The 18449-nt window shown below is 33.4% G+C and overlaps 1 long non-coding RNA gene across 1 annotated transcript; it reads left to right on the forward strand.

Moving 5' to 3' along the window:
• Positions 1-4904: 4904 nt before the first annotated feature.
• On the forward strand, positions 4905-7202 carry LOC130460954 (uncharacterized). Its single transcript, XR_008921193.1, has 4 exons — positions 4905-5028; positions 5126-5230; positions 5886-5950; positions 6936-7202. It is a non-coding gene; the product is annotated as an uncharacterized lncRNA (long non-coding RNA).
• Positions 7203-18449: the final 11247 nt, after the last annotated feature.

Raw genomic sequence — 18449 nt, forward strand, 5'->3', positions numbered from 1 at the left:
CGGGCGATAATGCCTTGATAATTCTCTACGTTTTATATTAAAAGATTATTTTAGAAAAGAGAGAATTGTCGGGGTGTTACAAAGTGGTATCTAGAAGCTAAGGTTTTATTTTAATAAATTTCTAGGCGCCTAACCATCTAGTTATTCAAAATAAATTTCTTAAAAATCGAGTTTCTACGGATTATAGTGTTCAAAAATTGGTACTTTTTTTTGGGGGGCCGATTTCCTTTTATCTTGTTTGAAAGTATATAATATTTCTTATTTAAGTTCGGAATTAACTTATTTATTCGAAACTTTTTGTTTATGTGAATTAAGTACGTTTTTCTTTATTTTCGAAATTAAATTAAATATATTCGAAAAAAATAAAATAAAAAAATCTTATTCCTTAAGTATATTTATTCGTTTAATATTCATTCGCTTAATAAATATGTATTCGTTTATTATTTATTCGTTTAATAAAAATTTCTTATTAATTATTCGTTTTAAAAAAAAAAAAAAAATATTCTTTATTTTATTTATTCGTTTATTATTAATTCGTTTAATAAACTTTTCTTACTAATCGTTCTTGTTTTATTCTTTAAATTCTTCAATGTTTGACCTATTATGATTTATTATGAGAGATGGGTAATATAGGAAAGGGCATATAGGATAGAATTATATGTGCATTAGTAGTTAATTGCTAACATAAGAAGTTAATTGCGATGTGCATGTGTTAAATGTTTAAGTGTTGCATGTAAATGTGCATAGAAATTGTTTGATTCCACCAAACTTATTGTTTTATTGAATTCTGATTATGCTTTGGTTGGGAAATCGTTAGTAAGATCTTAAGTTGTTTGTTTCATGAATAAAACGCTTCTTTCCAAGTACACCAACATAGGATCCTTTGAGAAGATCGACGAATACTGAGGATCTAGATTTCACTTCACAAATTTCCAAGGAAAGAACAGATAGACAAGATGCCTTAAACATTTGAAGTTGTAATAGTTAGTTTGTTCTTAAATGTTTTGGAGAATAAGTAGCAAAGCTACAACAGTTTAAAGTTAAGGCAATAAGAGTTTGAGTTATTCTTTATTCTTTTCAAGGATGTATTAAACCTTTATAGAATTAGCAATAAAAGTTAAAGTATTCGTTTCCAATGTGAGAATTCCATAATTCGCCAACAATAGTTTATGTTTATATCATAGAACTTTTATTTTATTTTGAGGACAAGTGTGTTGTTAATATTTAGGGATTGTTATACTCATTCTTTTGAGGAATAAAAGTTAGATCATTGATTATCCAAAGGACCAAGAGTTTATTTTGGGCACGCAAAGGGAATGTTTTCTTCTTTTTCTACCTTATTATTTGTGATGATTGAATTTGATCCTTGTTTCTTAGTTGAATGTCCGGTATGCGAATATCATTCATAAATGATTGTTTATGTATGTGAATTCTGGATGCTGGTGTGATATTACATTGCTAGGATAATGTTAAGTGAAGTTTCGAACGTAAAATAGAATATATTACTTACAGGTCGCGCTTTAGGATGGCCAACAATAATGACCTAGCTGCTGCTATTCGCCTCTTGGCGGAAAAACTAGCCCAGGAAAGAACTGAGCGCCCCGATTCTGCAGGGGACATGTTTGAAATGTTTGCGAAAGTTAAGCCACCATACTTCAAGGGGCAAGCAGACCCGACCTTCCTAGAACGCTGGATTAGGGAGTTTGAAAAACTATTTTGGGCGGTAAATTGTCCTGAAAATATGAAAGTAGGCCAAGCTGTCCTTTACCTAAAAGATGAGGCCGATCTATGGTGGAAAGAAAATAGAACTAAGCTAAGTGTTGTTGAAGGATTTAATTGGGACTCATTTGTTGTTGCATTGAGAGAAAAGTTTTATCCTCCTTTTATAACAAAACGAAAAGCGCAGGAATTCATAAACCTTGGGATGGGGAGTATGACCATCGCTGAATATTATAGCAAATTTATAGCGATGTCGAGGATCGCACCTGAAGTTGTGGCCACAGAAGAGATAAAGGCTCAGAGGTTTGAGCAAGGGTTGACCGATGAGTTCCAGTTGGGATTAGGTGGAGAAATCTTTACCTCTTTAGATAATGTGTATGAGAGAACCGTTCATATTTACGGTTTGCAGTCCATAAGGGACGCGAAAAATGTTGTTGGGGAGAAAAGAAAAGAGTTTAATGTCCAGGAAAACCAAGGGAATTTCAAGAGGAATATGAATGAGAATAGGAATGAAAATGGAAATGGAAATTTTCGAGGAGGAAACAGTCAGGGGCACAACAATAGGAGTAAATCCGAGAGAGTGTATCACTGCAAGAGGTGCAACAATAACCACCCTGGGAAGGACTGTAAAGGAAAATTGGTGAATTGCCACTATTGTCAGAAAAGGGGGCATAGAGAGTTTGAGTGCTTCATTAAGCACAGAAAGGAACAAAATAGTAATGGAGGTGGGAACCAAGAGAGGTTTAACCAGTCTGGAGATCAAAATTCAAAGCCTGGAGGGGCACAAAACAATCAAGAGAACTATAATAAGCCTGCAAATGATAACAACAACCAGGATAAGGCTCCGGGCAAACTATTCATGATGAGTAGAAATGAAGCTGAACGTTCTGCAGACGTAGTTCATGGTACTTTTTTTAATTAATTTTGTGCTAGTTAAACATTATTTGATTCGGTAGCAACTTATTCTTTCATTTTGTCATTTGTTATTAAAAGTCTGAAATTAGTAGATTTTGAATGTTTCATTTACCTGTTATTATGCCCACCGGGGTAACCATAAGGTGTATAAGATTATTTAAGAACTTGCCTTTGAAGACAAAAGATTGCGTTTTCCCTTCTGATTGGACAAAAGTTTAATTTTAGGGACCTAGATGTAATTCCAGGGATGGATTGACTATGTTTGTACAAGGTTAAGATAGACTGTGAAATTCAGAAAGTAAGTTTAAGGAACCCTATTAGAAAGGTTGACCTCATATCGACGTTCTGAGAAGTCCAATAACCCTTAGTTATTTTGGTAATGCAGGTGAGGAAATTTATGAATAAGGAGTGTGAGCTATTTCTCTGTAGTGTGCCAGTTGGGAGTAAATAAGTTGGAGTGAAGATCGAGGTTGTTCCCAGTGTGAATGAATTCATTGATGTGTTTCCGAGTGGAATTGCGAGTATGTCACCAGCTAGAGCATTTGAGTGCACTATAGAGTTAAATCTTGGAGCGATTCCTATATCTGAAACACCGTATAGCATGACACCTCCTGAAATGAGCTAATTAGGACACAGTTGCAAGAGTTGTTTGGTCAAGGAATATATTAGGCCTAGTACATCACCGTGGGGAGATCCTGTGCTGTTTGTTAAGGGGAAAGATAAGAGTATGGAATCATGCATCGCTTTTAGGGAGATAAACACCATCAGGAACAAGTATCCTTTGCCTGGGATAGATGACATATTGGACCAATTGAATTGGGCGAGGGTGTTCTCAAAAATTGATTTAGGTTTAAAGTACCACCGATTGAGAGTAGCTGATAAGAATATACTTAAGACCTCATTAGGATTCGTATTGTCATAAAGGGTTTAGAGTAACGTCTTTTGGGTTACCCATTGCACCTGCATTAACTATGGATTTGATGAATAAGATTTTCTACGAATTCCGAATTAAGTTCGTTATTATGTTATTGATGATATCCCGATTTGTTCAAGGAATGAGAAAGAGCATGACAAACATTTGAGAATTAGTTGGAGACGCTTAGAAAGAATCTAGTTTTATTAAATGAAGTATACAAATCTTGAAGTCATATGTGTATAAGTGACACCGACGGAAAAGTGAAGAGGACTAAATTGATTGAAAACTACGTTACGTAAGGGAATAAATTTAAGAGAAGATTTGAGTGGTCCAGGATCGTTTGAAATCATTTGTTGTCTTGAACAGATGGGAATGTATAATTGATGAAAGTGCTAAGAGTTAAGCCCAAGTGTTATACATCCATTAAAGGCGTAATGAGGTTCACTAGAAAGGGAAAGCTGAGTAGAAGGAATTTCTGTAGATCTTACTAAGAATCAAGATGTGAGTGAGTGACATACTCCAAATAAACGTGTCCAATATCTAAAGTTTTCTAGGCCTAGATACCATTATAGGAGGGTTGTGAGAGATTTCAGGAAAATAGCAAGACCAATGACCAATCTTGATGAAAAAGGAGTCAAAATTCGTTGAAGTGGAAATATCCAAAGTTATTCCCTGAGGTGAGTTACGAGGGCGTAACTCGTTTTCTTTAAGAGGGGTAGAATGCGATAGAAATTCGCGCTTTTTACCTATTTTTATGGTGTTTTTATGCATTTTATGCTTATTTTTAGCAACCTTTACATGATGATGCAAGTAAATAGATTCTCCGCATAAGAAAATGTGTTCTTGAGTATTACAAGTAACGCTTAGTTGGCAAAAGAGTGCACAAGAGTGGCACAAAGTACTTCTACAATAAGAATAAGTTGAAAAGTTGGAAAGTTATGTGAATTTCCGTGTCAAGTTTCGGGACGAAACTTCTTTTAAGAGGGGTAGATTGTAATCCCCCGTAATTTTATTATATTTTATTTATATATTCTAACGTATATTTAAAATATTTAAATGTAATTTACGAATTTTAGAAATGAATATGTAATTAAAATATAATTATGTTATTACATTTTGAATATTTTAAATGATTTATGAAATCAAAATTTATTTTTGAATTTTACGTTAAAACAAATTCGGATTTTGAAATCACGTTCGATTGAAATTAGAAAACAAGTACTAAACATTTTGGATTCATCAACCTAAATCCTACTCCTAGCCCAATTAGGCAAAGCCCAAACCAATAAACCCAACAAAATACTCCCTTCTCCCCTCTAGTCTCACGTGAAACCAAAAGAAGGAGAGCAAAAAAAAAAAAAAAAGAAGGAAACCCTCCTTCTTCAACCTCACGTATAATTCAGCCATTGCCTCCCGCCTTCACTGCTCCGCCAGCCGCCGCACCACCGCGACAGTGACCCACGACCACCACTACCGCGGTAACTTCTTCTTCTTCTTCAAGCTTCTCCTCCTTCCTCCTTTTCTTCTATTTCCTTTATTTTCGTTCTTTCTCTCATGGCTCGATGTTTCGCGCAGCAAACCGTGACCCAGGCCACGACCACCGCGCACAGCCGCCGTTTCCAACCCTGCCGCGAGCCATCACCGTCCGCCGGCCAGCTCCCTTCTCCCCCTCTTGAATTGGTTACTTTCTTAAGCCCTAAGTAACTAATTATTTTAAATTAAAGCTTGTTAATTTAGATTATATTCTTAAGTTAAATTTATAATTTTTATGGTGAATATGATTTTCAGATTTGATGTTGAGATTAAAAACGAATTAATTCTCAGTTTTAATTAATTAAAATTAAGTTAGGGCTTAATCATGATTTATAAATTTGAATTATGTTTTCTTGAATTAAAGTTATGGGTTTTGTGATTTAAATTATAAATTTAAGATTTTATGAATTTCATAATAAAGTTATTAATTTTCAGATTATCTAATTACATTGAGATATTGGTTTTTGGTTGTTTAAAGTATGAAATTCAAGGTTTTTATGATTATTAATCATGATAGGTTGAGTATGGATCATTGAATTGGTTGTGTTGAGATACTAGGAACGTAGATTGACCATGGTGAAGTTTTTAAATGAATTTACATTGCTGAAAATTTAGAGTACGATGTTTGCAAAAAGTTTTCAACGAATTTCAATCACTAGTTCAATAATTATGATGCTAGGAAAGCAAATGCTCAAGTTTTGATATTTAGGAAAGTTCTAAATATGTTTAGGATGCATTTGGGATGCTTTATTGTGGTTGTCAATTATTAGAAATTGATTGAGATTACTTGTTGGTTGTTTAGGTAGAGAATTCTCTTTAGACGACTTTTGAAAGTGTTAAAGTGGCCTATCAGTTTGTTTACACAAGGTACGTACATACCTGTGTGCTTGGAATGTGTGCTAATTGTTGAAACCATGTTGAATTATTGATGAACTTGGTTATGTTAATGTTGTGGATGAACTTAGTCAGGTTGAAATTGCATGTTTGATACTGTTGGATGAACATATTAAACCTTTATTGCATTTTGAGGATTATAACATGTTAGTATGGAAGATTGATGCAAACATGTTTGATTGGGAACACTAGAGTATTTAGTATATAATTCAGATCAGTTAATTGTTGTTCCCTTTTTAGCTTTTCACTACTTTATGAGGGCGGAGGACCTCATTTAGTAAGTTGAAACCTTATACCCATATTCAGGGGTTGATCAGTATTAAAGAAAAGATTGGAGTTAATTGGAATGAATCCTGTTTGATGCCTTGTGATCACTTACTCAATTCCAAGATAAAAACAGTTATAAATAAATGTGAGTTGCATGCCTTATGTGATTGTCGAGTCATAACAGGGTGTTAATTTGTAAATCATGTAAAGTGAAACTGAGTAGCAATAGCTTTAGACTGTGCACGTCTAAAGTGACGGACAAACAGGAGTTGGGGTTCATGGTGGTAGCCCATGGCCTTTCATTCGGACCGGATTGATCACCGCGTCCTATTTTCAGTCAAACGTTCCTCGATATCGCAGGTCACTGAGGTTACGGAGTCGCGCCCGTACCTCGTCTAGCTAGAAAACTCGGTCCATTGCCTATTTCAATTAAAATAATATTATTGTTATAAAAGTCTAGTCCAGTCTAGCCTAGTCTAGTTAAGTATGGTCTTCAGATTATCATGATTTGTCTGCCCTTATTTATGTTCATTAGTGTCATGTTAGGATTGATCGTTTAATAGTATCATGTTAGGATTATTATTGATTTAGTATGTAGTACTCAGCTTTGCTGATTACGTGCTTTTGCTTGTGCATGTTGATCATGGCTATGCCTTATTGATCCTGTGATGACCCAATCTTTGGTGAGCAGTCTCTAAGGATCAATAAGCATTGTCCATCTGCAGGTTTGAAGATGTTGCATCATTGGGATCGGGAATAGAGAGCTTGTATTTAGTTTTGATTTGCTAAGTTAACTTGGGTTTGTTAATTGGGACTTTAAACTTGTCGTACTATTTATATTTCCTTATTTTCGTTGGTTGATTTTTGGGGACTAAATCTGTAATCGATTATTTATAAACCTAAAGTTAGTTTTATGTTTTCCGCTGCAAAATTCTGAATAAGCCGTTACGTTTTCACACGGGCGATAATGCCTTGATAATTCTCTACGTTTTATATTAAAAGATTATTTTAGAAAAGAGAGAATTGTCGGGGTGTTACATTTATTAATAGATTAAGGGTCGCCTTAGATAAGGAAATGCTTAAAATAATAAATAAACAATGTCGTGACGAATTTGCCGGTATTTGATTCGTTCGATACATTTAACTCTGTTAATTTATATAACACGACTCAAGGGGGTTTGTTGGCTTATATAATTTTATGAAAACGGTAATGCAAACAATTAAATAGAGTGTCCGAAATTACCGATATTTGGCAACACTCGCTCTCTTGATTCTCTTACTTCCAAAGTTAATTAAATCTTTATGATTCCCAATTCAGTAACTCCTAATTAGTAAAGTGGAATTCCAAAAGAATTTGGTAACTCCAAAAAATAATTAGGAGGTCCTAACATTAATAGATATATTTATTAATGGAGTAAGGGTCGCATTGGATAAAGAAATTGTTTAAAATAATAAATAACCAATGTCGTGACGAACTTGCCGGTATTTGATTCGTTCGATACATTAAACCCTGTTAATTTATCTAACACGACCCAAAGGGGTTTGTTTGCTTATATAATTTCATGAAAATGGTAACGCAAATAAGTAAATAGAGTGTCCGAAATTACCGATATTTGGCAACACTCGCTCTCTTGATTCTCTTACTTCCAAAGTTAATTAATTCTTTATGATTCCCAATTCAGTAACTCCTAATTATTAAAGTGGAATTCCAAAAGAATTTGGTAAATCCAAAATATAATTAGGTCCTAACATAAATATATATAGATTTATTTATAATTAAAGGGTCGCATTAGATAAGGAAATGCTTAAAATAATACATAAACCATGTCGTGACGAATTTGCCGGTATTTGATTCGTTCGATACATTAAACCCTGTTAATTTATCTAACACGACTCAAAGGGGTTTGTTTGCTTATATAATTTCATGAAAACGGTAACGCAAATAAGTAAATAGAATGTCCGAAATTATCGATATTTGGCAACACTCGCTCTCTTGATTCTCTTACTTCCAAAGTCAATTAAGTCTTTATGATTCCCAATTCAGTAACTTCTAATTAATAAACTGGAATTCCAAAAGTATTTTGGTAACTCCAAAAAATAATTAGGAGGTCCTAACATAAATAGATACATTTATTAATAGATTAAGGGTCGCCTTAGATATGGAAATGCTTAAAATAATAAATAAACAATGTCGTGACGAATTTGCCGGTATTTGATTCGTTCGATACATTTAACCTTGTTAATTTATATAACACGACCCAAAGGGGTTTGTTTGCTTATATAATTTTATGAAAACGGTAACGCAAACAATTAAATAGAGTGTCCGAAATTACCGATATTTGTCAACACTCGCTCTCTTCATTCTCTTATTTCAAAAGTTAATTAAATCTTTATGATTACCAATTTAATAACTCCTAATTAATAAAGTGGAATTCCTAAAGTATTTGGTAACTCCAAAAAATAATTTGGAGGTCCTAACATTAATAGATATATTTATTAATAGATTAAGGGTCGCATTGGATAAGGAAATTGTTTAAAATAATAAATAACCAATGTCGTGATGAACTTGCCGTTATTTGATTCTTTCGATACATTAAACCCTGTTACTTTATCTAACACGACCCAAAGGGGTTTGTTTGCTTATATAATTTCATGAAAACGGTAACGCAAATAAATAAACAGAGTGTCCGAAATTACCGATATTTGGCAACACTCTCTCTCTCTTGATTCTCTTATTTCCAAAGTCAATTAAGTCTTTATGATTCCCAATTCAGTAACTCCTAATTAATAAAGTGGAATTCCAAAAGTAATTGGTAACTCCAAAAATAATTAGGAGGTCCTTACATAAATAGATATATAGATTTATTAATAGATAAAGGGTTGCATTAGATAAGGAAATGCTTAAAATAATAAATAAACAATGTCTTGACGAACTTGCCGGTATTTGATTCGTTCGATACATTAAACCCTGTTAATTTATCTAACATGACCCAAAGGGGTTTGTTTGCTTATATAATTTCATGAAAATGGTAACGCAAATAAGTAAATATAGTGTCTGAAATTACCGATATTTGGCAACACTCGCTCTCTTGATTCTCTTACTTCCAAAGTCAATTAATTCTTTATGATTCCCAATTCAGTAACTCCTAATTAATAAACTGGAATTCCAAAAGTATTTGGTAACTCCAAAAATAATTAGGAGGTACTAACATAAATATAGAGGGTCGCATTAGATAAGGAAATGCTTAAAATAATAAATAAACAATGTCGTGACGAACTTGCCGGTATTTGATTCGTTCGATACATTAAACCCTGTTAATTTATCTAACACGACCCAAAGGGGTTTGTTTGCTTATATAATTTCATGAAAACGGTAACGCAAATAAGTAAGTGTCCGAAATTACCGATATTTGGCAACACTCGCTCTCTTGATTCTCTTACTTCCAAAGTCAATTAAGTCTTTATGATTCCCAATTCAGTAACTCCTAATTAATAAAGTGGAATTCCAAAAGTATTTTGGTCAGTCCAAAAAATAATTAGGAGGTCCTAACAAAATAAATAAGCAATGCCGTGACGAACTAGCCGTTATTTGATTCTTTCAATACATTAAACCCTATTAATTTATCTAACATGACCCAAAGTGGCAGAATATAGGATAAAAAATAACGTAATTGATTTAGTATAAATCAGATAAACGATATCCTGTAAATGGTTTAGTATCAATAACGTAATCTAAGGCAGCAATTTAGGAAAATTAGGATACTAAATAGGAGACCAAATCAATTAGAGAATATATATCTTAATTTCCGTAATAAATAAAATCTGATTTGAAAAAAAAAAAATCGGTAACAATCAAATAAATTTCGTTAACAATAAAATAAAATCTCGGTAACAATATAAGATAAGAATTTTTTTTAATATAAGATAAGATTATTTTTAAAAAATTTTGGAAACAATATAAGATAAGATTTGTTTTTAATATAAGATAAGATTTTTTAAAAAAAAATCGGTAATTATATATATAATTAAATAATATATAAGATAAGATATTTTTTTTAAAATTTCGGTAACAATCAAATAAAATCTGATTCTTTTAAAATAATTTCGGTAACAATTATTAACGAAATCTAAGTCATCAATTTAGGAAAATTAACATATTAATCAATTAAAGAATGTTTAAAAAATAAATATTATTCTATAACATTTGAATCTATTTTATCCCTAAAAAAAATCTAAATCTACTTTTATTTCGGTAATCAAATAAAAATAGATTTTTTTTATTTCGGTAATTTTCATGATTCGATGTATGATTCTATTTCATGATTCAATGTAGGATAAAATAAAAATTGATTTTTTTTTATTTCGGTATTCAAATAAAAAAACAATTATTATTTCGTTAAAAGTTACAGAATATAGGATAAAAAATAACGTAATTGATTTAGTATAAATCAGATAAACGATATCTTGTAAATGGTTTAGTATCAATAACGTAATCTAAGGCATCAATTTAGGAAAATTAGGAGACTAAATAGGAGACTAAATCAATTAGAGAATATATATTTTAATTTCGGTAATAAATAAAATCTGATTTTTTAAAAAAAAAATTCGGAACAATCAAATAAATTTTGTTAACAATCAAATAAAATCTCGGTAACAATATAAGATAAGAATTTTTTTAATATAAGATAAGATTATTTTAAAAATAAATCGGTAACAATATAAGATAAGATTTGCTTTTAATATAAGATAAGATTTTTAAAAAAAAAATCGGAAACAATATATATAATTAAATAATATAAGATAAGATATTTTTTAAAAAATTTCAGTAACAATCAAATAAAATCTGATTTCTTTAAAATAATTTCGGTAACAATTATTAACAAAATATAAGGCATCAATTTAGGAAAATTAACATATTAATCAATTAAAGAATATCTAAAAAGTAAATATTATTCTATAACATTTGAATCTATTTTAACCCTAAAATAAAATATCTAAATCTATTTTTATTTCGATAATCAAATAAAAATAGATTTTTTTTATTTCGGTAATTTTTTTAAAAAAATTTCGGTAACAAATGAGATTTATTTGTTAACAACTCCGGTAACAATTATTAACTAATATAATTCAGATATACGATATCAAAATCTATTTTAATTTTGGTAATCAAATAAAATCTGATACTTATTATTTCGGTAATTTTTTAAAAATTTCGGTAACAATTCAGATTTTATTTCTTAACAATTTCGGTAAAAATTATTAACTAATATAATTAAGATATACGGTAATAGTTAATTACCGAAATAAAAAAAAATCTAAATAAAATTTGATTTATCGTAACAAATAAAATCTAATTTTCTGTATAGTAACAAATAGAATTAAATTTTTTTTATAGTCACAAGTAAAATCTGATTTTTTTTATAAAAAGAATATCTAAAAAATAAATAATATAATATCAGAATCTATTTAATCCCTAAACAAAAAACAACAAAATCTATTTTTATTTTGGTAATAAAATAAATCTGATATTTTTTATAGGAAAATCAATAGCGAAATCTAAGGCTCAATTTAGGAAAAATTAAGATACTAAATCAATTAAAGAATATATAAAAAATAAATATTATTCTATAATATCAGAATCTATTCTATTTTCGGTAATAATTATATAATACCGTATCAAATAAAATCTGTTTTATTGAAAAAACTTTCGGTAATTAATAATTATCTAATACCGTATCGAATAAAATCAGATTTTTTTAAAACAAAAATCAGTAAAAATAATTAAATTAAATTTGATTTTTTTTTTTAATATATGTCAAAATTAGCTAATATTGGATAAATAACAATAATATTTTAAACTAAACGGTTATTTACTTAAAATTAAAAAAGATTACTATTTAATAAATTATAGAATTAAAAAAGATTATTATTTAATTAACTATAAAATTAGATGGCCGGCGATGTGGAGTGGTGGCCGGCGGTGATGGTGGTCGGCGGTGATGTTAGTGGCCGGATGATGTTGGTGGTTGCCGGCGATGATGATGGTGGTCAGTTGATGGTGGTGGGCGAGATGATGGTGGTCGGATGATGGTGGTCGGATGATGGTGGCCGGCGGTGATGGTGGCCGGCGGTGGTCGGATGATGGTGGCCGGCGGTGATGGTTGCCGGCGGGGATGGTTGCCGGCGGTGATGGGCCGGCGGTGATGGGCCGGCGGTGATGGGCCGGCGGTGATATGGACGGATGATGATGTCATTAATATTAAATAATTAATATTAAATATACGTTGGGTACTTTTTTTACCTAGAGCCAAACAACCCATAAAAAGGATAAAATCAAGTGAACGGTCTCGATTAGGTTGAGATCAATCGACGGTCTAGATTTAATTAAAGGGGTAAGTCGTCGAAGGTCGACGACCTTTATAGAAGCGTCGTCAAAATTATATGCATTGTAATTCATATTCTACAAAATGAAATAGCAAAGAATAAACATTTATCATACTTTAAAAACTTGAAACAAAAGCATTTCATGCAATCATTAAAGCTATTAAACATTTCATTCATGCAATAAATACATAGTCCAAAATGAATGAAATGAATCCAAGACCCTAAAAGTCTCTAAGTCTTAAGCATGCTTTGGCTTATCTTAATCCTTTGAAGATTTTAGGTAAGCAAAAAACTAATTTCTAGTAATTCCAAACTACTCTTGGTTAACAAGTTAATGCCATAACTTATTCCTTTAATTTTCCACAACATGTACCAATGTTTCTTGAGTTACAACCACAATCAACGTGCTCCTTTGGGATGCCTTACTATCTAGGAATACTAAAATAGAACCTCGCTTTGGCGGAAACCTACTATCTTAGGTTCGAAGAATTTTGTAAGTGCTTGATTTGGAAGGCAATTTTAAACTCAATATTCTTTGGGCCTAGTTGTTTCTATGTTGGTTTGATTATTTAGTGAACTGAATCCTTAATCCAAACATACAAACAACATACACATGCATAATATACATACACAATATATAAAAGCATAAGTAAACTTTGGTGAACTAGTATGGCCCAATTTACTTGGTCTTGAAGCATCCAATCTTCAATCTTCACCTTGTTAGCTTGACACCGTCTTGAAAATCATTCAAAATGCTAACTTCTAATTTTTAAATAAGCTACCTAGAAGTACTTGAACTAATAATCTAATTATTACAATAAAACTTCATGGTACGCATACCATATTTAAAAACTTTACATTCAAAGATAAAACGATATGCAGACCGTATTTAACTATCCTAGTTGGGCCATACTAGTCACTTGCATAACTTGCAATACATAATAATATACTATGCATTCATCAATTCATATCCTTAAACGAGTGGCCCAAGTAAGCTTACACGTAATTACATGATTAATTAAAATCACGTTCATGTACATGCGCTCTAAAGGATTAATCGATTTCAAATTATTAATCCTTAATGATATTCTAACAAATATTTATTTAATTAAAATTATTTTCCTATGAAAAATTAATTAAAATAATTAATTTCAATAATTTCATTAAAATTCTCTCACTTAAATCAATACCGTATGAACTTTTAATTTTAAATATTTATACTCAAGGCCCCGCCCAAGTTAAATAAAATAAAAAATTGAAAAATTCCAATGTAAGCCCCTACGTGCAAAAATAAGCCCAAAGCCTAAAAGTTGGGCCTTCAATTAAATCCGAAGCAAAAAACACACAAATCAATGCAACGTGGGATGGGCGCAACCGCTGCCCAGTGCATTGGTCTCGTCGACAAGACGCAAGGCCCACGCCCCGCACAACACAGCAGCAGCACACAGGCAAACAAGCGCTCCCATGTGCACGAGCACTGCCCGTCGATGCCTAGCTGCTTCGATGCGCTTGGCCAGCGCGCGCTAGCACGCCATCTCCTTCGCTGGCATGGTGTCGCGTCGCTGCGCCTTGCGTGTTGTGTGCAAGGAGCTCGCCCGTAGGCTTCGAACAACCCTCGCATAATGCCGCACACATGCAGACGGCAAGCCAAGCCCATGCGCGTGCCAGCGCTGGCTCGCTACCCCTGTCCCTTGTCTCGCTGCATGCGCGCATTACAGCCATGGCATGAGGACATGTTGTCCGCACCGCACACACACGGACATCAGCCATCGCCCTCGTGCGAGTGGCTTGCTCGTCCAATCGAACATCAAAATCTAATTCAATGTTACGAAACAAAATTTGCACGATTTAAATTTATCATAATTTTAACAATTCCAATCGTTTTTAATTGCAAAAATAATTAAAGTGGTTGATTTATTAAAATTTCAAACAATCCAATTTATCAAATTTATAATTCTAGGCTAACAATTATTCAAATTTAACGAACCATTATTATCTACAAAAATTTGAATACTTTACATAAACCAATCCAAACATTTTAAATCGTTCTAAACATTTAAATTTCAAATTTCTATCAAATTTGGTTTAGGTGATCGACTAAAATTAACAAATCTAATCAAAATTTAATCCTTGTATTTTTAAATAAGCCATTTAAACATGAAATCATATTCCCCTACTCGCCTTAACAAATTTCCATATCTAACCAATTAATAAAATTAATTTTCGATCATAAAAATCATTAATTTTGGGTTTTCTGCATAATTAGAGTTTATAATTAATATTCATAAACGAATTAAATTTTAAAACCTCACAATAATCATAAACAACTAGTAGGAAAAACATCAATTAATTATAAGTCAATTAGCAATTATAATTAATTTTTAAAGCCGTAAATTTCACGTTTTAATTCTTTAAACACGAAAAACTCCCAAAAAATCCAACTTCGGGGCATATTTTCGCAAATCTGATCTCGCGAATTCAACTTAGAACATTTCCAATCGATTTAGGCTCAGAAAAATCAAAAAATCGATAATTTTGGAAATTTCACAATTCATCCAATAATCCGAAAAAAAACCCAGAAAATTCGACCAGATTCATAACATGAAAATTTTCTGAAAAATACTTTAAATACATGAAGCTCATGATACCACTAAAGGGATTTACAGTCAATCTAATTAACATATAAGAGAAATTAATCCCGAATCCAGGATCCATGTAAAAATATAGATTAAGCTATACATACATTCGATGTGTGTACTCCCACTTGCCTCACGAACACGAATAAGAACTCCATTTGTAGTTCCTTTACAATAGTCCACCGACATTTTCAGATCCGCCTTGATTCCGTTAGCTTAGAACTTCCACAGGTATTTTGGCTTTTTTGAAAAACTCACATTGGAGGCACAGAGAGAATTAGGGTTCTCTAGGTGTCTAGGGTTTTGAGTGTATGGAAAACCGACTTAGGTTAATGAAAAAATAATATGTGGGGTTATTATGCTAATCGGCCAAGGTAATAAGCACAAGGCCGGCCAGCCTTGCATTCACACAAGCCCAGACGCACAAGCATGCACAGCTGCTGGGCTGGGCCTTGGGCCGCGCCCAGGCCAGCGCGCTACTTGCTTGCTGCTTGTTGCATAGCCCACGCGCACAGCAGGTAAAGCCTTGGGCTTGTCGCACTGTTGTGTTTCCCGTGTGCTCGCTGTTGTGCCCATGGGCCTAGCACTTGCGCGCTTGGGCTTGTGGGCTAGCAGTTTGCTCGTTCCCCTTTCGTCTTGCATCTAATGCCTTACGACTATTATTTGTCATATAGTACTTGACGATCCAATGTCGTACGATAAGATTATTCATTTCGTCTAGCTTAGGAATATACGCAATACGATAAACGATTCCGATCCAACGTCTTATCATATATTTACGTTTTCCGAACTAAATTCCCGAATAGCCATTAAATGAATTTCCGATTCATTTAATCCGGCGATTTGTTTTATGTCATTGGTGTGACCTTGTAGGTCCAGTCAAGAGTAAGTTGTGAGCCTAATAAGGTTTAGAACTCACTGATCGGAAGCAATGCTCCAGCTAGTTGTTTCGATTACTTGATCTCACTGAATTAATTATTCCGTATTTAATTAGTATTGGACCAATGCAACTTAGGTGAAGGACACATTTCCTTCATACTAGGTTTTTACCGGAACTCTGATATCAAGGATAGATTTACCTTCACCGCAATAACACTGTTCTTCTTATCCTCCAAGATTTCTTAAGATTCATATTGGTCAAGGTAATGAGGGTCCAATGACATATCAATACAAGTTGATGCAACATGGCAGAAAAATAGCCACCATATAGGAATGGGCTGATTTTTATCGTCAATTACAGTTGTAGTGAATGGAGAAAAGAAGGCAATGATTGGGGTATGGCAAGCTCGGCGGCACATGCAGAAGCGAAGGGCTGTTTACAAGGAATAGATTGGGCTATTTCACTTTCTATTGACTCAATCTGCATTTTTACAGATTATGCTACTTTAGTTACAAATCTGCAGAATTTTGGACCCTAGACTATCAACAGGAATGGACTTTCGAGCATTCGCCATAAAGGTAAGAATTTCAGCAAATTCGTCATTCACAAGGTTGATCGAGATCAAGTTTGAAAGGCTCATAACTAGGCGCAAGCGACATATTCAACTAGGAATTCGTATGGCGCAACATCCTTTGCAGCCAGATTAGATTTGTTTTTATTTTGAGTTTTAGCTGATGTCAAAAAAAAAAACTTCCTAATATGATTGGACTATCATTATAACTCTATATATAAATATGGAGTATTGATCAATGAAAGACAATTAGCGGCGGCGCCTTCAAAGAGGTCTCAAGTACAATCAAGCCAAGAATAATAAGATGGTTGATTGGCATATTTTTCCCTCTGCAGAATTGCATAGAAATACAAAATAAATCACAAAACAAAGAGTGAAAATCAATTGGAAAAATTGATAAAGGCAGTCCCAACTATGGACGTTTATCTTTAAAAGGTCCCAACTACGGATTATTATTGGCCGGTCCCAACTAAGGGGGTTGTTGACTTTGCGTGGGTCTTTTTTCAAAATGACCGGTTTACTAAGTTGAAGACGATGACGTGTCGGGTCATTTAAAAAATCACGTGCCACTTTAAAACAAATCCACCCATTTAATAAAAAGCCCACCCATTTAACTAAAATCCCACCCATTAAATAAAAAACCAACCACTTAAAATACCCACCCAATTATTTGGGTGTTTGATTTTGATTTTTTATTTTTTTTACCTCCTTCCTCCCTCAGCAACACCAACTGCAACAACCTCCCACCACCCTAGCTACCAAACCCAACCGTCGACCCCAAAATCTCACCGCCCACCACATGTCTGTTTACCAATCTCCCTTCTGTCTTTCACTTCTCGGTTTCTGTCCAACGCAAACCCGAACGGAGAAGCTGCACTGCACTCTCCTCTCGCTCACACCATATCTGTCGGAGCTGTGAACTCGCCGCACTGCACTCCCCTCTCGCCGGAGATGCAAACAAGCCGCCCTACACTCCCCTCTATTTCGCGGCGGGGTTCGAAGGTTCCAACCCAGATCTCGCCGCCCACAACAATGGTCGTGCACAAGATCTCCTTGTTTTTAAATTTTTTTTATTAAATTAAAAAAATAATTATTTGCCGACGGGGGAGGCTGAAGGGGCCGGCGGTGGAGGCTGAAGGGGAGAGTTTGCGCGCATCGTGAAGGTGAGAGGCGAGGAGGGAGGAGAGGAAAGTGGTGGCCGGTGGTGGATGCGGGGGTGGATTTGGTGGAGAGAGAAAAAAGTTAAGAATATTTATTTTGGGTAAAAAAAAAATCCTTGACTTACACATCCGGTCACCGGTAAAAAGACCCACGCAATGTAAACACCCCCCTTAGTTGGGACCAGTCAGTAATAATCCATACTTGAGACCTTTTAAAGATAAACGTCCATAGTTCAGACTGTCTTTATCAATTTTTCCAAATCAATTTACAATGTTCCAAAGCACCAAAATGATCAACACTATCTGCTTTACCGTTCCAAATCAACACCATGATTTGGAGAAAAAGAAACATGGAAGAAAAAGCTTGATACGACGTATTTCATTGACATATATCACAGATACAATCTAAGCAGCCTATAAGTGGGTGATAAATCATCACAACAATTTGAACTCTGCCACAAATGTTCATCTTCTTCCGAATCCCCTCATTCTAAATTTTGTCTTCTTCCCTAATTTTCTATTTAAGTACTTCATAATCTAACCGGAAGGAGATAAAAAAAAATTGAGAATATAG

This window comes from Spinacia oleracea, chromosome 5 (genome assembly GCF_020520425.1).
Source record: "Spinacia oleracea cultivar Varoflay chromosome 5, BTI_SOV_V1, whole genome shotgun sequence".
In the NCBI taxonomy this organism is placed as follows: domain Eukaryota; kingdom Viridiplantae; phylum Streptophyta; class Magnoliopsida; order Caryophyllales; family Amaranthaceae; genus Spinacia; species Spinacia oleracea.